This window comes from Chelonia mydas, chromosome 2, assembly GCF_015237465.2.
Source record: "Chelonia mydas isolate rCheMyd1 chromosome 2, rCheMyd1.pri.v2, whole genome shotgun sequence".
NCBI classification, from domain to species: domain Eukaryota; kingdom Metazoa; phylum Chordata; order Testudines; family Cheloniidae; genus Chelonia; species Chelonia mydas.
In genome coordinates this window covers 133,446,472-133,468,875 of record NC_057850.1, presented here as the reverse complement: position 1 = coordinate 133,468,875, position 22,404 = coordinate 133,446,472, and the positions used below count along the sequence as shown (strand labels likewise).

Below are 22,404 nucleotides of genomic sequence, written 5' to 3'. Positions count from 1 at the left end.
CAAAGAAGGTGGAATGGGAAGTGATCATTTCCCTATGTTAATTACATATCAAGGTCAGGGTAATGTTGAAAACACTGAAGGAATTTCTACCTGGAGCCTTACAAAAATAACTGCAGACTCTTTAAGAGTAAATAGAAAAGGAGTACTAGTGGCACCTTAGAGACTAACCATTTTATTTATTAAATGTGATTGAATATCTAAGTAACAATTGTATAAGTGATAATTTAGAGGAATTTCAGGATGATTTAATCAAGGGAGTTGTAGCAGCAGTCAACCTAGCCATATGTACGACATTGAAGTGCCACAGACTCAGAAATCCATTACCGTTAGAATTAAGATTGTAAAACAGCAATTAAAGAAAGAAATTAGGCATACAAAAGAAGCAAAAAATATAATGACTAGCAAGGACTTAATGAACTAAAAAAAGGTGTAAAGCAGTGGCACAAAGACTTATTAAAAAGGCAAAGAAAGAGAGGTGGAGAAAGTATTGTGGAAAAATGAACAAAAATTCTACGGTTACAGAGATATATAAACAAAGTTAAAAGAATGAATGGAATATAGAGTAAACAAATTTATACCTGGTCTAAATGTAAATGATAAAATTGGAATTTCTAACTTAGGAAAAGCTTACTTTTTTAGCAACAGTGGTCCAAACAATTGGTAGTGATATCAATCAAAATGAAGATTTTGTGAACAAAAAGGAAAGTTTGTTTAAGAAAACTGAGTTCCTCAATGGCTGGGTACACAGTAAAGATGGTGTACTGAATGAAAGTTTCGGTATACAGAAACTCAAAAAAAGCTACGACAGCCCTAGATAAAGATAGCATATGTAATGCAATAATTAAGCATCTACCAAAATGAAGTTTAAGAGTTTTATTGAAATTGTATAATAATGCAGGGATTCTCAAATTTAATTGCAGTGTGATGCCCTTCTGACAACAAAGTTACTACATGACCCTGGGAGTGGGGGGGGGGGGCGGGGAGAGGGGGAGGTGAGGCAGAGCCTGAGCCTCGCTGCCCCAGGTGGAGGGAAAGGGAGCCGCAGCCCGAGCCCTGCACTGCCCTGGGAGGGGGTGAAGCCCAGGCTTCAGCTTCAGTCATGAGTCTCAGCAGCTTTGGGGTCCCGACCCACAGTCTGAGACCTACCATAATATATGGCGGAAAGAATATTATCAGAATGTAAGCAAGTGATGGTTACACTAATAGGAAAACCTGCCATTGTGTGTGGGGAAAATTATGGAAAGAATGATAAATGAGAGATTAGGAGCATACTTGGCTGCGGGTGGGAAATGAAATTATAAACTGAGTACAAAGTGGTTTCAGGAAAGTAAGATGCACAGTTGATCATATTATAAAATTTGACATGGAAATACAAAAAAGCATGAGGAACAGAGTTTGACAGCTATTTTTTTTTACATTGAAAAAGCATATGACTTGCTCTGGAGGAAAGACTTGCCAAATAAACTGGCTGAAACTGGAATAAGAGGAAGAATTTTCTGGTGGATAAGGGACTTTTTAGGTTATAGAACCATACAAGTTTGGTGGGGATGGGGATGGCTTTGTCAAATATTTATAAGCTTACTAATAGCACTCCACAGGGGAGTGTTATCAGCCCTCTCTTGCTTAACATCATGATTGATGATCTCCCAGAAAGTGTATAGACAGGAATCGGTATTACCCTATGTGACGTTCTGTACCTCGGGGGAACACCCAGCACCATGTTCATCCTTATAATATGATTGTGTGGTATCTAACACAAAGTTTGTCAGGTTGGGTGTCTTCGGAAGGCTCATGATGTACTGAGCATTGTTATGGTAATGTTATAGGTTGTAATTTCATGCATATAGTTGTGAGGCTGAAAATGTATCCTTGTTGCTTAAAGCAAGCCCAGGTAAAAACTCTCCAGAAGCAGAGGGGCAGTTCACACCTCATCAAGGCAGGTATGGGACAAACCCAGCCCAGCCTCACAGGAACAAAGGACACTGGCCCAAGCAACAACAAAGGATCTGTTGGACTCTGGAGTGAGTCACCTTCCTTCCTTTGGTCAGTTTGGGACTGCAATGAGGTAATGTTCACCTGACTTGGAAGCGGGGAGGGGGCAAAATCAAGAGGGAAGAAAGGACATGATAAAAGGGAGAGATGTTTGCCATGCTCTTCCTCTCTCTTCCACCTCCATTTACAGACATCACCACAAAGCAACTGAAACGCTGATCAAATGGGAGAGCTTGGCTAAAGGGCAACCAGCCAGCCTGTGGTGAGAAGGATCTAAGTTTGTAAGGGCACTGGAAGTGTTAAGATCAGCTTACAATGAGTTTTTTGCTTTTGTTTCATTTGACCAACTTGTTATGCTTTGACTTATAATCACTTAAAATCTACCTTTATAGTTAATAAATTAGTTTGTTTATTCTACCTGGAGCAGTGCGTTTGGTTTGAAGCACATCAGAGACTATCCTTGGGATAACAAGCCAGGTAAATATCAATTTCTTTGTTAAATTGACAAACTCATATAAGCTTGCAGTGTCCAAGACTGCAAGACAGAGGTTCCTAGGGTTGTGTCTGGGACCGGAGATATTGGCTAGTGTCATTCAGTTGCACAATCCAAGGAGCAGCTTTCAAGCCAGAGACTGTACGTGAACAGCCAAGGAGTGGGGGTTCTCACAGCAGAACAGGGTAAGGCTGGCTCCCAGAGTCAAGGATTGGGGTGACCTAGCAGATCACCGGTCTGGATAACACAGGAGGGGAACGTCACACCTTATTTGTGGACGACTGTGCTATATGGGCCAAACACAGAAGACTTTAGACAGCTGTGGAAAGAACTGATGAGGCATTCAGGAGGATTTCAGAAAGGAGAGATACTTGAGGATTTAAGTTCTTTCTTGCTAAAAGAAGAAGGAAGAGTGGGAAAGAATGGAACCTATATCTCTATGAAGAGAGAACTCAGGTAGTTCAAAATTTTACATTCTCAGGAATTATGTTCAATAACTAACTAACTTGGAAGGGCGATACAGATAATGCCACGAGTAAATGTAAAGGTTGGATGAATACGATTAGAAAGTATTTCTGGGAACAGCTGGGATGCAGATAAAAATTCACTGATGATGCTGTATAGGGCACTGATAAGACCAGTTATAGATAATGGCTGCCAAGCCTTCAATGTTTCTAATTCAACATTTACAAAATTAGAGCTGATCCAAGCCCAAGCTCCATGAATCACATGTGGTGTGAATATTACAACACTGTGGGATGCAGGTAGCTACCAAAGAAATGCCTAGAAATTTAAGGATGAAATTGTTAGATTTAACCTTTTGGGTTCAGGTAAATGGAAATATCAAAGATAAGAGTGCTCAACAAATACACAAGGGCTGTTGGGAATTAAGAAGACCAGACGTAACTGGCTGCCACAAACTCCCACATGTTAACAGGGTCAAAAGGTGGATAAAAGACTTGAATGAAAAGGATGGACTGGAAGAGATTGAAATCTTTAGTCCTGGGAAATCAAACTATAGCTGGGGATGGTTCTCTCTCCAGCTGTGGATCTGGAATTAAATGATAAAACAAAGGAACGAGCAGGACCATCTGATACGAGGAATAAAGTTTATACATGGCAAATGAGGTCAGCATTGCCAAAGGTATACTGAAAGATCTAAAGATGACAACACAGATCGAATGGAAACAACCTTTCATATCCCTGAATTTGAAATTGAGATTGATATGAAACTATCCAGTTTTGTGGCTGTTATAACAGCCGAATTGGTGGGCACCCTGCTGGCACTGACCTGGCTAAGAAATGTACATGCAGCTGTAGCTGCAATCCTATCTGACTCTCTTCATTGGGTATAATAGTGATCAAAAAGGGAGCCTTGGACAGCAGGAGGATTTAATCAATGAAATACTGTTCTTAACTATGAAGATAGTACAATTAGGTATACATGTAATAATAGCGTGGATTCTAGCACATGACAGGATACCTGGCAAAGAGACTGCTGATAAAGCAGTGACAAATCCCTTACAAAATGAGGAGTTTGATACAAAGATCCAGCTGAGTACACAAAACTTTAAAAGTTTGGTTAAGAGAGAGCTTAAGAAGGAAAGGCAAGAAATAGGGACCAAAAGAGGAAAAAAGGACAATGTTCTATGAAATATGTCCTAAACTGGAAGATAATGTTACACTTCACAGCTTCAACAGAAGAAGCGAACTAACTATTTAGAGTGCTAACAGGTCTCTGGGGCCTGAATGGTAATTTATATCTACTAAATGCACACGAAGATGGGTTGTGTGAAACATGCATGGGCGGTGGGTATAATAGGTCAGGGAAGGCTAAGCCTTCCCTGGCATAGCAGCCACAACCTGCCGCCAGACACCTGGGCCATGGTGGCCCTGCCCCTTCTCCGAGGCCTCCACTGCCCGCTGCTGCCTGCCGGTAAGTCCTCCACTCAGAGACACAGTGGGGGACGGGGCACGTGGGGTCACCAACAGCTGCAGCGGCACAGGAGCCAGCAAACAGAGCTGTAAACAGGGGAGTTTGAGTGGGAATTTGTAAGGGGAGTTTGGGGGGAAGAGTAGGAGAGCCAGGCAGAGGAACAGACAGGCTAGTGAAGGGAGTGGGTGGTGGTCTGGCAGTGTTTTGGTGCTTGTTGGGGGTTTGTTTTGCTGTGGGTGGTGGTGGTTTGGTTTGTGTTTCCCGGACTAACAGGCCTCAGGTGAGAAGGCGATGACCGATACAGAGGCAGCAGTGGTAGCGACCCAAGCGGTGGAAGACACAATGAAGATGACTGGATGTGGAAGCTGCGGCATGTACATGATCCTGGAGCAAGTACCTGAAAAGATTTTGTCTGCATGAAGTGCCACCTGATAGAGCTGATGGAAGAAAAGATCCGAGGATTGGAGATGCAGGTGGAAACCCTGACTGAGTTTAGAAGTGGGTTTGAGAGGATGATGGAGCAAAGACATGAGGAGGCTGAAGGGAAAAGCTCAAACTTGCAGATGGAAGCAGGACCAAAGAACTCTGAGGGGAGACTGCTGGGTGAGGAAAGTGGACAGTGGACGCATGTGACTAAGAGAACCAGGCAGAGGAAAAGACGGGCTAGTGAAAGAGAAATGGAGCTCAGGAACAGGTTTGCGGAGTTGGAAAATGAAGAAGGAGCACAGCAGGTGGTCACTGAAGGTGAGAGGGCAAGGAAGAAAAGAGCAGCTAGTCCTATAGGAAGCAGGGAAGAGTCAATGGAGATAAGAACACCACATATGAGCCCCAGGAGGATACGGGATGGGTTGCAGAGGATTGCAAGGGACAATAGGAATCGAGAGGACTTGCAGCCAGATGGAACAGGGGATAGACCGGAGAATCACACCGTCACCAGGAAAAGGCAGGTCTACGTGATTGGGGATTCCTTACTGAGAAGAATAGACAGACCTGTAATCAGAGTTGATCCAGAGAACAGAAGGGTGTGCCGTCTGCCAGGTGCTAAGATATGGGATGTGGACCTGAGGCTGAAGAGGATCCTAACAGGAGGGGGAAGAATCCACTGATTGTCCTTCATGTGGGAACAAATGATACGGAGAGATTCTCGCTGGAACATATCAAGGGAGACTATGCCAGGCTGGGGAAGACGCTTAAGGAAATCGAGGCTCAGGTGATCTTCAGTGAGATTCTGCCTGTTCCTAGAGAAGGGCAACAAAGGTGTGACAATATTATTATGATCAACAGATGGCTCAGGCAGTGGTGCTATAAGGAGGGCTTTGGGATGTACAGCCACTAGGAAGCATTCATGGACAGAGGACTGTTCTTTCGGGATGGACTTCACCTGAGTAGGGAGGAAAATAGACTTCTAGGATGGAGGCTGGCACAACTGATCAAGAGAGCTTTAAACTAGGAATTTGGGGGAGATGGTTGAGAGATGTCCAGGTAATCTCCAGGCCAGATTTTAACACTGAGAGGGAAGAAAACAAAGTAAGAAAGGATACAGCCATGGATAGGAGAATGGACATAAGGAGGAAGGGTAGTGTAGATATCAGTCTAATAGGTGATACTGGTGGTAGAATGGTTTCTCTCACATTCTTTACCCGATTAGGCACAGACAAACAGCAAAAATTAAGATGTTTGTACACTAATGTGAGGAGCCTAGGTAACAAAACGGAGGAACTAGAGCTATTGGTGCAGGAAGTGAAACCAGATATTATAGGGATAACAGAAACATGGTGGAATAGTAGTCATGACTGGAGTACAGTTTTGAAGGGTATGTGCTGTTTAGGAAAGACAGAAATAAAGGCAAAGGTGGTGGAGTAGCACTGTATATCAATGATGAGGTAGACTGTAAAGAAATAAGTGATGGAATAGATAAGACAGAGTCTGTCTAGGCAAAAATCACATTGGAGAAGAAAGCTACAAGAGTCTCCCCTGCGATAGTGCTTGGGGTGTGCTATAGACTGCCGGGATCCGATTTGGATATGGATAGAGACCTCTTTAATGTTTTTAATGAAGTAAATACTAATGGGAATTGTGTGATCATGGGAGACTTTAACTTCCCAGATAAAGACCGGAGGACAAGTGCTAGTAATAATAATAGGGCTCAGATTTTCCTGGATATGATAACTGATGGATTCCTTCACCAAGTAGTTGCTGAACCCACAAGAGGGGATGCCATTTTGGATTTGGTTTTGGTGAGTAGTGAGGACCTCATAGAAGAAATGGTTGTAGGGGACAACCTTGGTTTGAGCGATCATGAGCTAATCCAGTTCAAACTAAATGGAAGGATTAAAAAAAAATAGATCTGTGACTAGGGTTTTAGATTTCAAAAGGGCTAACTTTAAAAAATTAAGGAAATTAGTTAGGGAAGTGGATTGGACTGAAGAACTTGTGGATCTAAAGGCGGAGGAGACCTGGAATTACTTCAAGTCAAAGTTGCAGAAACTATCGGAAGCCTGCATCCCAAGAAAGGGGAAAAAAATCATAGGCAGGAGTTGTAGACCAAGCTGGATGAGCAAGCATCTCAGAGAGGTGATTAAGAAAAAGCAGAAAGCATACAGGGAGTGGAATATGGGAGGGATCAGCAAGGAAAGCTACCTTATTAAGGTCAGAACATGTAGGGATAAAGTCAGAAAGGCCAAAAGCCATGTAGAGTTGAACCTTGCAAAGGGAATTAAAACCAACAGTAAAAGGTTCTATAGCCATATAAATAAGAAGAAAACAAAGAAAGATGAAGTGGGACCACTAAACACTGAGGATGGAGTGGAGGTTAAGGATAATCTAGGCATGGCCCAATATCTAAACAAATACTCTGCCTTAGTCTTTAATGAGGAGTTTAGGGATAATGGTAGGATGACAAATGGGAATGAGTATATGAAGGTAGATATTACCATACGCGATATAGAAGCCAAACTCGAACAGCTTAATGGGACTAAATTGGGGGCCTCAGATAATCTTCATCCAAGAATATTAAAGAAACTAGCACATGAAATTGCAAGCCCATTAGCAAAAAATTTAGTGAATCTGTAAACTCAGGGGTTGTACCATATGACTGGAGAATTGCTAACATAGTTCTTATTTTTAAGAAAGGGAAAAAAAGTGATCCGGGTAACTACAGGTCTGTTAGTTTGACATCTGTAGTACGCAAGGTCTTGGAAAAATTTTTGAAGGAGAAAGTAATTAAGGACATTGAGGTTAATGGTAATTGGAACAAAATACAACATGGTTTTACAAAAGGTAGATCATGTCAAACCAACCTGATCTCCTTCTTTGAGAAGATAACAGATTTTTTTAGACAAAGGAAACACAGTGGACCTAATCTACCTTGACTTCAGTAAGGCATTTGATACGGTGCCACATGGGGAATTATTAGTTAAATTGGAAAAGACGGTGATCAATAGGAAAATTGAAAGGTGGATAAGGAATTGGTTAAAGGGGAGACTACAACGGGTCATACTGAAAGGTGAACTGTCAGGCTGGAAAGAGGTTATTAGTAGAGTTCCTCAGGGATCAGTTTTGGGAGCAATCTTATTTAATCTTTTTATTACTAACCTTGCCACAAAAAGTGGGAATGTGCTAATAAAGTTTGCGGATGACACGAAGGTGCGAGGTATTGCCAATACAGAGAGGGACCAGGATATCCTACAGGAAGATCTGGATGACCTTGTTAACTGGAGTAATAGTAATAGGATGAAATTTAATAGTGAAAAGTGCAAGGTCATGCATTTATGGATTAATAACAAGAATTTTTGTTATAAACTCGGGACGCATCACTTGGAAGTAACAGAGAAGGAGAAGGACCTCGGAGTATTGGTTGATCACAGGATGACTATGAGCCGCCAATATCATATGGCCATGAAAAAAGCTAATGCGGTCTTGGGATGCATCAGGCAAGGTATTTCCAGTAGAGATAAGGAGGTGTTAGTACCATTATACAAGGCACTGGTGAGACCTCACCTGGAATACTGTGTGCAGTTCTGGTCTCCCATGTTTAAGAAGAATGAATTCAAACTGGAACAGGTCCAGAGATGGGCTACTAGAATGATCCAGGGAATGGAAAACCTGTCTTATGAAAGAAGACTCAAGGAGCTTGGCTTCTTTAGCCTAACCAAAAGAAGGCTGAGGGGAGATATGATTGCTCCCTATAAATATATCAGAGGGATAAATACCAGGGAGGGAGAGGAATTATTTAATATCAGTACCAATGTGGACACAAGAACAAATGGATATAAACTGGCCATCAGAAGTTTAGACTTGAAATTAGACGAAGGTTTCTAACCATCAGAGGAGTGAAGTTCTGGAATAGCCTTCCAAGGGGAGCAGTGGAGGCAAAAGACCTATCTGACTTTAAGACTAAGCTTGGGAATTTTATGGAGGGGATGGAAGAATGGGATAGCCTAATTTTGGCAATTAATTGATCTTTGACTATTAGCGGTAAATATGCCCAATCACCTGTGATGGGACGCTAGCTCGGGTGCGATCTGAGTTACTACAGAGAATTCTTTCCTGGGTGTCTGGCTGGTGAATCTTGCCCACATGCTCAGTGTTTAGCTGATTGCCATATTTGGGGTCAGGAAGGAATTTTCCTCCAGGGCAGACTGGCAGAGGTCCTGGGGGGTTTTCGCCTTCCTCTGCAGCATGGGTCACTTGCTGGAGGATTCTCTGCACCTTGAAGTCTTTAAACCACGAGTTGAGGACTTCAATAGCTCAGACATAGGTCAAGGGATTGTTACAGGAGTGGGTGGGTGAGATTATGTGGCCTGTGCTGTGCAGGAGGTCAGACTAGATGATCATAATGGTCCCTTCTGACCTTAAAGTCTATGAGTCTAGGAAAACAAGCAAAGTTAAAGGAACGGCTGAACATTGGCAACGTAGGGAGAATTATACAGAAAGAGTAATTCTTTAGGAAGAACTAAGATGCCTCAAGGTGAGAGAATATAGACTAAAAGTATTGATGAGAGTGCTGGGAAAATGGGGTAGCATTAAAAAAGGATTAAAGCACCTTTTCAAGGATACAGGACAGGGTCATAGCCTCACATGCTGAGGCTACTGTGCCATAAAATGACAGGAGAAGGGGAAGGAAACCAGGCAGGAGGCCCTGATGAGAAGTAGTGGGGAGTTTCCTCTCCTGGGCTACAAGCATGGTGAATTTGGGCAAAAGGAGTGTTTTGGACTGAAGTCTGAAGGAAAGCTGTGGCAAGGGCTACAGAACGCTCCTACAGAGAGCAGGTTAGGCTCCTGTGAGGCCGTGAGGTAGAGCCAGTAAGAAGCAGAGAGGCTGAATGCAAAAGCAAGGGGAGATTCTGGAGGAGTCGAGTAGAGGTATAACTCGTATGTGGTGGACACTGTGGAGAACGCTGCAGAGGACTTGCTTGCAGGAGCCCTGACGTGAGAGATGTGGTTAGTGGGAAGAAGTCAGGGGGCAGCTGCAACAAGTCTGGCAGAGCACACTATAGCTACTTGTTATAGTGTCTCTGGATTGGAACCCACTGTAGATGGTGGGTCTAGGTTCTCTTACCAATCAGTGGGAAGGTAGCATGAAGCTCCTGGCAAAGTGATGAGAACAATTGGAAGCCTTGAGAGAAGGGCTGTGATGAAGACCATGCTGCCCAGAACTGGGACCAAAGACCTTTTTGAAAGGATATTAGGACTATTAGATGGACTTTTTCTCCACCCAGAAGTGGTAGAACTAAGGTGTGTTCTGTCCAGAAGGCCGATCCCTGGGAAAGGGCAGACTACCGTGGGACTGGAATGACCATCCACAGGGGATTCTAGATGTGAAAGAGCTGCTGTGCCACAACCAGCCACAAGGGATGTGCAGCAGGAAGCCACTTTTCTACAATTTGATAAAAGAAATAGTAGTTTTTTATTTTCTGCATAATTACCCTGTAGAATTCCCTGCCACAAGACAGAAGTCAAGAGCTTAGTAGGATTCAGAACAGGACTAGGCATACATGACTATTGTATGCAGGTACACTAGGCAGGATAAAAATGTTTGAAGGACCGCAATCATGTTTCAGGATATAAGCCCACTATTAACTGCATACGATTAGGAAGAAATTTTCCCTATAGGCAAAACATTATTAATCATTATGGGGATTTAATTCTTCATCTGCAGTATCAGGTATTTGCCACTGTTGAGACAGGATTCTGAAATACATAGATCACTGTTCTGACCCACTATGGCAATTCCCATTTGAAGACTTGACTGCGAAGGGACCTTCCATAGTGATTTACTGTTCTCCATTTTACATCTTAAAATGGAGGATTACAAACTACAAAACTGTCAATATTCCACATGGGGGGGAAAAAACCAAAACAGGTTCAGATATATATGAACATCAAAACTTTGTCAGTTTCAGGAGAGCAGTATTTTATGCTCCACTTCTCTCTCCCCCACTAAATTATTCAACTGGTACAACCTATTTGCTATAGTGCAGCTCCTGACAGCACTCAGAAGCAGTTCTATATCTCCTGGCTTCCAACCTGAACTGTCACAATGCAGTCTTGCCTAGTTTCTTTTGGCTTACTTAGTGGTTTACTCCTAACAAAATAGCTCCTTTGCCCCCAATTCCATAAGAAAGATTTATAAAAATTGTCACTCAGTAGTTCAAAGACTACCTCAAATAACTGAAGTACATCTTGGATATCTGACACTACTACAGAAACAGAGTTACTTGACAACATATCACTTAGAAGCAGTGATCTTTCAGGAAGCAAAGAGGAAATGATGAGGCCCCTAAACATATTGCTAGGGATGCAAGCCAGGTAGAAGAAAACTAGTCTTTGACCACTGTCAAATATGGAGAGAAAAGCTGGCAGCTATGGCTGGTTAGGCTGATGGGAGAGATGTAGATTACAAAGGAAGTAGGGCTGCCCACCCCCCATAGGGTAAAGGAAAAGATCTTTCTGCAATGAAAGAATATTGATTTTACAGGGCGGGAAGGGGGAGGAAAGAAAGGGTAATTGTTAACCAAGTGACCAATTGGGGACAAGAAAAATGAGGTAGCTGAGGACTATGATTGTAGTGGTGACAAATTGCTAGACCCATGATAAAAAGTAATTTGTTGCTTTTTCTATTTGGGTTATCGCTGGTGTTACTTCCCAAAATAAGTGGAAGGAAGCTGCCCTGTGTGATTTCGTATGTACGATTAGATAAAAGAAGCTGAGAATGAAATGGCTTGTCTTTCCTTTCACTACCTGGCTTAAGAAGGTTTGTGGTATTGGAGTAAGTTTTCTGCTCCCTGCAATATGGCATGCCTGAAAATCAGTGCCAATGTTTCCTCTCTGTAAAACAGGCTTATTCCTTCCATATGCCTGTCTCCAAGGAATACAATAAATATATGCCTGTTAAAGCAAAAATCTCATTGATACCATATCCAAAAACTAGTTAAAACTATGTCGTTTGCTTTCTAAGCAAAGAGCATATTCTAAAGAGCAGCTTTATAGCGTTGACAGGGAAGTATGTTAAGAGATCTCCAACAGGAAAGATGGATCTCTATGAAGACAACTTTCTGAGCTTTTTCTGTGGAACTGAAAATAGCTACTTGCTCATGTATTTGGGGAGGAAGGACCTTGATGAGGGCTAACTTTCCTCACGGAGGGGAGCCTTGTTCCTTGCTGTAAGGCTATTGGTTAAAACACTTTTTCAATTAATTACTTTTTTTTAATGCATATTGAATAATCAAACTAAACAGACTTTTTTTTAAGAAGAAGAAAGGGAGAGATGAGTGTTTGACTCTAAAAAATGGGTGATAAACTTGGTGCAGTACACGTTGCCAGTTGACATACTAACTAGATTTACTGAAAACGGTCAATAAATGTCAGTAGTTAAAGCTTCTAAGGCCATATTTCTATCCGAAACAATGCAGACTCTAAAATCTTCACTGTATAAGAGGTGAGGTGGCAAGAAGACACAGGAAACTTATTCTTTTCATTAAGAGCGACAAGTTGTGGAAGAATACCAGGTCTGTGACCTTCAGTGTGAAGTTTATGAATTTCTTAACTTGAAACCTTGATTGTCTTGCTTGATGTATAGAAAAAAAGCATGAAGTATTATTCTCTTCTGCTTTTAAGCTAGGAAAGCTATTCCCACCACTACAAAATGTAAATAAGCTATCAGATCAGAAAGATCATGTTTTGTGCTCTATTTGCAGAAGTGTAAATCAGAGCAGAGGAAAGCAAGGCCCAAAAGTGTGTGTGTATTTACTATTACAGGCTTGTGGGCACCTTCTACTTGCTAGTGTCATTCTTGAGTGAAGAAAGCCAAGGAAATGTTGCTCTTGGTTAATTGTATTAATTTGGTTAATTTGTATGCAATTAACAGTTCTAACATTTAAGCTTCACAGCATCAAAAACAGAATTAAAGAATAAGGGTACAAATGAATAAATTCAGTTTGAAAATGACAAATGTTTGTTTGGATTTGCTTGGATTTCTGAAATTATGACACTTATAACTAAGGAGTGACTTGTGGTGATGCTCTTAAATCTCACTCTGGGTCAACTCCTTGCTAGTCATGCTACCATTCCCAATTGCCATTCATAACCTTTCTCACTGATGTCCTTTGGGGGTGATTCTAGCACCTTCTATGTTATATCTAGTTGGTAACAGGGGTAGAAATGTTTTTTGGTGTATTTGAGTGGGCCTACCTAAGGATTTTGGGGAGCTTCAGTGACTCTCTGGCACCTCAAACTTTGATTACAGAAAAACTATATAAAACATTGCTCTCGACTCCCAAGATGAGGTTCTTAGGTGAGCAATAAAAATAATGAATTAATTTATAAGTGAGTTGTTAAAGGTGCCAGACTGATTGGGAAACAATCCATAATCACATCAGCTTCATTGAACTGCTTGTCTGTAGAAGAGAGGACTGGTGGTGTAAGATGAAGTAATTCCCTGCAAATCCTTCTCATCTATGGATAACAAAAGACAATCTCTGAGGTAAACTACAGATATTTATCTGCCCATTCAATCTTTGACTTGCCTGAGACTGCCAAAAATTGGTACTAATTGTGGTGGTGGTATGACATGGACGTTCGTTCTCTAGGAACTAGACAGACAGTGTCTGTCGCCCACATTCTCCACCACATGTTGGGGGGCTAAGGTCCAAATCTGGCAGTACTGCCCAGCAGCAAGAGACAGTGGCTGGGGATAGGAGAACCCAGGCCCCCTCTACGCCACCAGCTTAGAACCCTGGTGCCCAGAGCCCTGTGAATAACAGTCCAAATATGTGGCCTAGGGGCAGGTGCCCTTACACCTGTACTCTGGGCTACTGCCTACCCCAGCTTCAGTTCCTCCATCTGCACCACTGGTCAGTTTCCGGGATCCCCCTGAAGTTCTCTCTGATCACACTCTGGAGGGTTTTCCTTTATCATCCACGGCCCATCGTTCCCTGCCCCCATAGAGGGAAGGGCCTGTGGCAGCTTGGCAGTGGGGCCTGGTCTCAGCTGCGTAGAGCCCCAGTGGTTTCTTTGCAGGAGCTTGCAGTGCACAGTTGCTCCTCTGCTCTGTCCACCCAGACTTATCTGAGCTGCTCCTTTGTGAGCCCCACCTCCAAAGTGAGCATGCCCAGCAGGTGTGGCTGAGTGGGGCCTTCTGGGTCCAGAGCTTTATGTTATGTTCTTTAACCCTTAGTTCACCAGTGTGTGGCTCATATACCCCATCACAATAACCAGTGGAGATGAAACACATATTTAAACTATTCACAAATTAGCCGCCTGACATTAATAATGCTGCCTGTGGGGCTAGTTGATGTAATACAACTTTAATTGATGAGGAAACTTATGCCTGGGTTATCAAAGAAAATTATTATTGCATAATAAAAGAGAAGCCTCAGTCCAGGCTATAAGTCTGACCCTGCTGCCACTGTAGTAAATTGCACAAGTATTCATTTCAAAAAGTAGAATTTGGGACCTAAAGTTGTGAAGTAGTTGCCTTTGGCTGTATAAACAGGAAAGAAAGCACAGTGAGAGTAGCACCTTCCTGACTACTTAATAGACAAATCACGTGAGCTACCATACAGTATAGCTTTATGGCTCAAGCCAAGAGATCAACTATATTGCTCAGTTCTGACCTCCAGCAGTAAGTATACTGTTTCAAACTGGACAAGCTTATGCATCTGAGCATTTAACAGCTGCCTTTATGGTAAACTGATGCTTGTCTGCGTCCTCTAAAAAAGCATGTTACAGTAGATAAACATCCCCATATCTAATCAAAGATCCCATCTGTGTCCTAAATTTAGATTGCATGCCATGGCTGAAAAACCACATTGTGACTGGCATTGCCAACTTTGGTTGGCCAAAGGCCTGGAGAGTTCGTCACATGACATAACCTTTAATGAAAAATTACGCTTTAATTCCTGGAGACTCCTGGACAATCCTGGAGGATTGGCAACCCTAATTGTGACATGAGTTACACATAAATGAGAAGCCTGCTTTATACCATGAGCTGCTGTATCCTGAACTGCAAGCAGTGGAAGACTATCACCTGTAAAAACGGCAATTTTGCCAGAAAAAAGGTTACTTTAAAAAGGTTCCTGTTCCCGCCCCCCCCATTTTTCTAAACCTCTTTCAACAGTTTCTCTCATTGAATTAATGCCAATAATTATAATTCAGTCACAGTTGCTCTGGTTAACCTAACACTAACTTAGACTCATGAGTATTAAGAGAAAAAATTATGTAACTCAGTTGAGAGAATTCTCTGGAAATTTCCCTGGGTTGCTTTTTGTCAAGACATGGATGCAGCTAAGGTTCAAAAATCAAGATTCTAACACATGCTAGAGATAAAAAGCTTATTCTTGCTGTAATTAGACAGAATCTAGTTTTTAACATTAAAAAACAAAATGTAGAGATTTTAAAGTGCTTTATCCTCTTTTCAAGAAGAAATGCACTTAAGGTGTTGCTCATAAACTGTGTTTTCTTGATAAAATGCTCAAAAATCTCTAACTACAGGACCAAATTTATAAATTAATGATAGGCCAGATCTCTTAAAAGCAAAACTGAAGTTTCCCTTCAGAAAACTGTCTCTCACATGGTGCCAGTAGGAAACATATTTTCTCCAGGATGGACAGTGGGTATTGTATAGTCAGAACTCTTGTCTTCAGAAATGGCTGTCCCCTCCTGAAATCTAGATTCTTAATAGAAATTGGATTAAGAAATAGTGTTAGGAGATGAGGAAGAAAGGGAGTGTGTTATATATACTCTGCTCTCAAGACATAAAACAAGATGACAAATATGGTGGTGACGTCTCATGTGTGCCATGACTTTGAAAATTCTAGTTATCCCAGGACAGCAATGGGAGACTAATGAGTTCTAGGCAAAATAAAAGCTGGAACAAACTTGAATGCATCCTGAGAAGCTATTATCGCTAGAAATAAACTTAGTCTGAATCCACTCTTTCAAAATGCAGTTCTGAACCTCTTAACCTCCTGGTTAAACCCGGTTAAACCTTTTTATTTTTCCCCCTTTCTTTTTTTTTTTAAAGAAAGTTGGCATCAGACAACTCTCCCAAAACTTAATCCAAATCACCACACTTCTAGAAATGTATCAAACAAGAGCAAGAGTTACTTGAATCCATTATATAACCTTCTACTCTGAGTGTGGTTGATTTGTAAACATAATTTTCTGTTTACTTAAAAAGGAACTACCTTCTAGCAAATGACCCAAATTAAATTATGGAGCCAAGGGCAGCTTTATCGCAACCCGCTTGTTCTCTTGGTCTGGTTCTGATAACATAATAAACAGACAGTAAGTTTTTGCTATTCGGATGGCGGGGAGAGAACACACCCTGAAGTCAAAGTTAATAAAAATCAGTGATACCTTGACATATTTCTCACTGTAAAGGAAATTTCAAGAAGGGTTGGCTTAGATGTTGTGAAAGGTTAGCAACATGTGGTTTGTTTCTGATACTTTTTACCAAAAAAGTAATAAAAATATCAAATATTCCAGGTCCCAAAGTATAACTTGACATAACAAAGACAACACTTCAATCACTTAAGTTGCGCTGCTTTGCATTTAAGTTCTTGTGCCAAACAAGCAGACCAACATGGAAATTTTCTGATAATAGTCTGCTCACTACTCTACATGATAGCTTACCTGTGAGCCAAGCAATGAAGAACTTAACACAAATAGCAGAAAGGCTTTGGTACAGAAAAATATACATTGAACTAAAGGTTCATAAAAGTTTACAAAGATTCATTGTTTCCATAGCATTTTAAGTCCATACCTCCAAATGAAACAAAGTAAAGATAAGATTTTAGTTTTCCCCTTTAAACTTTTTATACTTACAGATTGCAGTGCAGCAAATAAAATATGCTGACAGCTAAAGTGGGGTGTTTGAGAGTCAGTGATTCAGATTAGAAGTACATGAAAACTGATGTTCAAGGACTAAATGATTTGGTGGTTCTCCTTATCAATAGTAAATGCCAAAATCCAACACAATCCACAGATGTCATTACTTTTCACCTTTGTGTGCAATACTGGCAAAGAGGCAAAAGACTGAATGGGCAGGAAGCCTTAACTACCCTCTCATACCTAGAGGATTCCCCATAAAGAGGAGGATTGAGACACTTTGGCTGGGGTGAGGAAAATTACATTGACCCCGCTTGTGTTATATGCACTGTCGTAGTAGATGTGTTGGGCCCAGGATAGTAAGTATTAAGAGTTCTGAGCCACTAGCCCTGCACGCCATTTAATGCCTTCAACACCAACTCACTTCACCAGGAGTTAAAGGTGCTAAGCATTTTGTAGTGGTGGTCAGGATTGGTTCCTTTTTACTACTTCAACTGCAGTGACACCTAAAGTTTCTAATCAAGAAGAGGGCCCCATTATGCTTCTCACAGCAGAGTAAGCCTGCCCCCATCCTGCAGAACTTAATTTCAACATAGAAAAGTGCACAGAGAAAGGGCATATAACATACAAACTGAGTGAACAATGTGGTCTGCAAACATGCTGCTTCATTTATCTTTAACAATTTAGGAAGTGATTACACTTGGAGAAAAAGAAGAAAGGCTACGGTGTGTGTCTGGGAAGGGGTGATGGAGAAAGGAGGGGAAATGGAGAGCACTGAAAAGGTGTGGGGTGGGGTGAAAAGACCTGGAGGGAGAGGCAATTGGAATCAAAAGCCAGTCAGTGCACGAGAGATGTCTAGAGTAAACACTGTTGCTAGAAGTCGAATACGATCTTCAGTGTCTGGAGGACACTGCTGCAGCTGATTCTCAAGTCAGCAGGAGCAAGGAGGCTCTTCCAAGGCTGAACTCCTCCTGGGACTCACTTGATCAGGGAGAGGTGGAATGGAGCCTAGTGCCCCAGAACAAGAGTGTTCACCTGCACAGTTCTAAGTCCAGGACACAGGTTGGGACAGATGCACCGACTTTCCAAAATGCCGGGGGTGCTCGACCCAGGACTCAAGCACCCACCGAAAAAAATAGGAGGTACTCAGCCCCCACAAACCACCAGTAGGTGGCAAGAGCATGTACATGGTGCACAGTGCAACTGGCAGGTGGAAAGCACCCACCAGCAAAAACAAAAGTCAGCACCTGTGTATAAGAGTCTAGGTGGTGTTTAAACTTCATGAAAAGTTACCTGCATTGTTTTCACTTATCTTTGTCATAGAATCTCAGGGTTGGAAGGGACCTTAGGAGGTCATCTAGTCCAACACCCTGCTCCAAGCAGGACCAATCCCCAATTTTTGCCCTGATCCCTAAATGGCCCCTCAGGGATTGAACTCACACCCCTGGGTTTAGCAGGCTAATGCTCAAACCACTGAGCTATCGCTCCCCCTCCTGTTATAATGTAGTAGCAAACATTTTACATTGTATATACCCCTGTAACTAAATAACCCATCAAACGAGGAAGAAGCCTTGTGGAATGCAAATGGAGAACTTCACAGAAAAGTGCTAATTTCAAAGCAAGTGGTCATTGTGTGTGATGATCGGAGGTCAAAGACTCAAAATGCATTCCTCAGTCTCTGTCATCAAAGGAAAAGTCCACGTGGGTAGTGACAATGTCTGCTTGTTTTCTGGGAGTAGAACCTAGAAGCATGGATTCAAGGAAAGATCTGTCATCTCTGGACTGCTTGGACTCTCTCAGGGAGTGGGTGAGGGGTTCCAGCTCTGGGAGGGGGCAGGGGGTTGGGGTGTGGGATGGGGGCAGGGGAGAGGCGCTTACCTCGGGCAGTGCGGCTCCCAAGGCGACGGGCACACACACCCCTCCGGCAGCGGCTCATAGGCTCCGGGCGCACCTTAGCCCTGCTGCTGGCACGTCTCTGCACGCCTCTTGGGGAGAGGGAGGCAGCGGGTCTCCTTGCGCTGCCTGGGGCAGGGGCAGCATGTGGAACCACCTCCCCCACCCCACCAGGGGCATGCAGAGACGTGCCAGCAGCCAGCTGCTTCCAGAGCGGTGTGGAGCCACCGGCCATGGCATGCAGGCAGCCTGCCTGCCTGAGCTCTGTAGCACCGCTGGCCAGGATTTGGGGGCAGGTTGTCAGATATTTATCCTCCATTTGGGGGGCCCCCCTGTCGTTGGGGGTTCACATGGTACCGCACAGTTTGTTTCATGGTAAATCTGCTCCTGGACTGGATATTTAAATCTGAAACTAACTTCTCACCACTTATGCTGATTGGATGCTTTCTGCAATTCATTCATCTGGGCAATGACAACAGCCAAACTAGTTTTCTTCACGTGGTAGTATATTGTGCACTTACCGACACTTCACAAGAAAAGCTGTAACTATTATTGGACCTAAAGGATTAAAATACTGCTGTTTGTCTTGGATTTTGTAAGCGCAGGACTTGATAAAAACAAAGCTTAAACTAAGTTTGACTTAACTGTCCATTTATGAAGGGAATTGTGCATAGCATTAAGGCCCTCTTAGTGTCCCATATTATGAGAACAAAAGGTCTAATGAGTAGCTGGTAAATTCTGAATATGTAAAACCGGAAACATAAAAAAAGTCCACCTGTGGAACATGTTGCCGGAGTGAAGAGTCAAACACAAAGGTACATATGCCAATGTAAAGGTATATCTTCTGGACGTAAGTGGATCACAACTGTTACCAGATATGCCCGTTACTTTGGGGTATGCTCATTGATTAGGGTTACTCATCTGGGGGTTGGGGGTTTCTGTAATTCTATTAATGTACTGCGTATGTCACTTGTGTGTTCATATGGAACTCTACTCCTTCCTTCTGCAAGTCCCCTCCCAATAGAGCTATCCTGCAGGACCTAGGTTCCCCAGGACTGGGCTTCTCCAGTCCTAGAACCAGATGAACACACACACACACACACACAGAGACTAACAGAGCAAGTCTGAGCGGACTGGGTCAATCAGCACTCTCAAGGTGATCCCCTTATATGCCCCTGTACTCAATGGGCTGGGTCAAGCAGCACCACCCCCCCCCCCCCGCCCTTATGTGCCACAGTTTAACACGTCCCTATCCCCACTTTCATGTCACAATTGTACTGGTAGTAACATACTTGATGAGCAAACCCCACAGTATTATTGGGTGCTACAGGGATCTTTTAGCTTAGGTAAAAGAAGGGTTGCTGCAGACTAACTGCGGGAAGCTAAAAACACAAAAGAGTAAAGTTCAGAGAGAGAGAGAGAGAGAGAGAGAAGCAACCAGCTTAACCATAAAAGTTATTTATTGAATAATAGTGATAACTACACAAGGAGGGCTAAACAAACATAACAGTTACATTTTTAAAGGTTAATACCTGAAGTAGAAAAGAAGAGAGAGAGAGAGAGGGCTCTCACCCACTCCATGAGGCTTGAACTCGTTGGGGTTCCCAGGTGATAGTGGTAGCTCAGGGTCCTGAGTGCTGGAGACAGGCAGAGCCCCCAGCACGATCAGTCAGGAGATGGAGTCCCAGTGGAACTGTTGCAGAGTTTGGATTCATGCATCAGAACACTGACTGGAGGGTGAGTAGGGATTTTGGTAGAGAAAATACAATGGTTCAAGGGAGAATACTAGATTTGTTTATAGGTAAACTGATGACTCAAGGGTTTTGTTTAGGCTAGACAATAGGAGCTGATCACTCTTGGCTATGGGTGATGTTTTCTTCCAGGGAGCTCACAATGCAACTAGGCTGCTTCAGTATTTTGGATATCAATCAAGGATTCATTACTAGAATTGGTCTGATAATTGCTGAGCTGGGTGTGTGCAGGTGTAGGTTCATTAATATCTGGAACAGAAATTCTCATGATGCAGTGCTTCTCTGCTTTTCTGGTCCCACAGTTCAGTGCGGTTCTCTGTTCTTCATTCTTTATGCTAATCCATGTCCCATCTTTCATGCAGAGGCTAGGGGAGTTGTCTCTGTTCTTCATTCTGTATGCTAATGGAGATGTCTTAATCTTGTCACCCTTGTCAGGGGGGATCTAGGTGTGCCTCCCAATGCCCTTCACTGCTCTCTGCAAGCCTTTTCTCTGATCGGTTTTGGTTCAAGCAGAGACTGGTAGTGGGGGGTGTCTGTCATGAGTCAGACAGGCTAGATACTGGGCTCTGGTTCCCCAAAAACACAGAGCTGACTGGTATCACAGCATGTCAACATGTCATCAAAAGGAAAACTTTTCCTCACTTTTACAATTCAAAACTGCTAGTGTCACATCCATCACGTGGATATTGGTCTTCCTTGGAAGCAGTAGTTATTGGTGTGCCCCTAAAGTGCAAATTTAAGATTGATAATTACCTGTTCTGTTCATTCCCTCTGGGGCACCTGGTATTGGCCACTGTTGGAAGACAGAATACGGGGCTATATGAACCTTTGGTCCAACCCAGTATGGCTGTTCTTATGTCAAAACAACTATCAGTTTAACTGTTCTGGTTTTGATAACAATATTTCTACAGGTCAAATAGAAGCTTCTCAGCAGAAGTGCCAGGAACTGGCTCATGGTGGGAGAAGTGACTCAGTTCAGCTTCCGTAAAAAAATAAAATAAAATAATAAAAAGGTACAGGATATTTCTGTTTATCTCAATTGCTAATCATGCCCACTCAAAAACTTGAAAGCTCATCTTTAATTTTGTCTTCTGCTTGTATGTTGATTTGTTCATCACTGAAAGTATACAATAAGGACAGGCCATATTATGAAATTCCTCATTGTGCCAAAAAACCCCACACTCTAATCTCAAGGGAGAGAAAGCTGTCTGATGTAAACTGGCATTGTACCTACAGTGGAATAAAATTGGCCCAAGTGTGTTGGAGGAGCTCTGGGAAAACAGCTCACTCGTTTAGTACTACTGCAAAGCTAACAGCCTATTTTACAGGGCTTAGGCAAATTCTGCCTAAACAATGGAGTGGTCTCCAAAGTGATTAGTAATTATGGTATGTTCTCCAGGTAAAGTTCAACTCTGGGCATAAACTAAACTTAAAATATCAATCCTCTGATTCTCAAAACTACATAAATGTTTAACCTCACATAAAAGCACTTAATTATAAAATGCCAACCTTAAGTACATCTGTTGCCTACCATTAAATACACAAAAACGACATGTTACATAAACATTGTAATGACCAGGGTAGTATAAACAAACCAGTCACTTGATTCTGGGACTCCTCAACTGTATAATAAATTATACAATGCAACAGTTACAGGAGATTGTAACGCGTTGCCCACCTTAGGATGCCACCTGACATGCTGAGATACCACTCAGCCTCTCTTGGCACCCTTTTTACCTGTCTTGCTGAGCCAGGCTATTAAGCCTCCTCCAGCACACACCCATCTGCAGAATGACACAGAAACTGAGATCAGCTCTGGGAAGACTCCGCTTAAGGGACTTGCCCAAGCACTCAGGTGTCCACCTCCCTTGAAGTGCAGACCCAAAGGTATATTATGAAATTCGCCTTCTCCCTCAATGTGGAGGAAGGATTGCACAGCCTCTTACCCCTTGCCCCCAGTTATGAATTGCACAAACTGGGTTATATTATAAACAAGAAATAGGGTTATT

The 22,404-nt window shown here is 42.6% G+C and overlaps 1 long non-coding RNA gene across 1 annotated transcript; it reads right to left on the bottom strand.

The window, feature by feature from the left end:
- Positions 1–2,057: 2,057 nt before the first annotated feature.
- Positions 2,058–10,827, bottom strand: LOC122464300. The gene is made up of 3 exons (XR_006288241.1): positions 10,812–10,827; positions 6,053–6,055; positions 2,058–2,249 (listed from the first exon to the last, which is right to left on the bottom strand). It is a non-coding gene; the product is annotated as an uncharacterized LOC122464300 (long non-coding RNA).
- Positions 10,828–22,404: the final 11,577 nt, after the last annotated feature.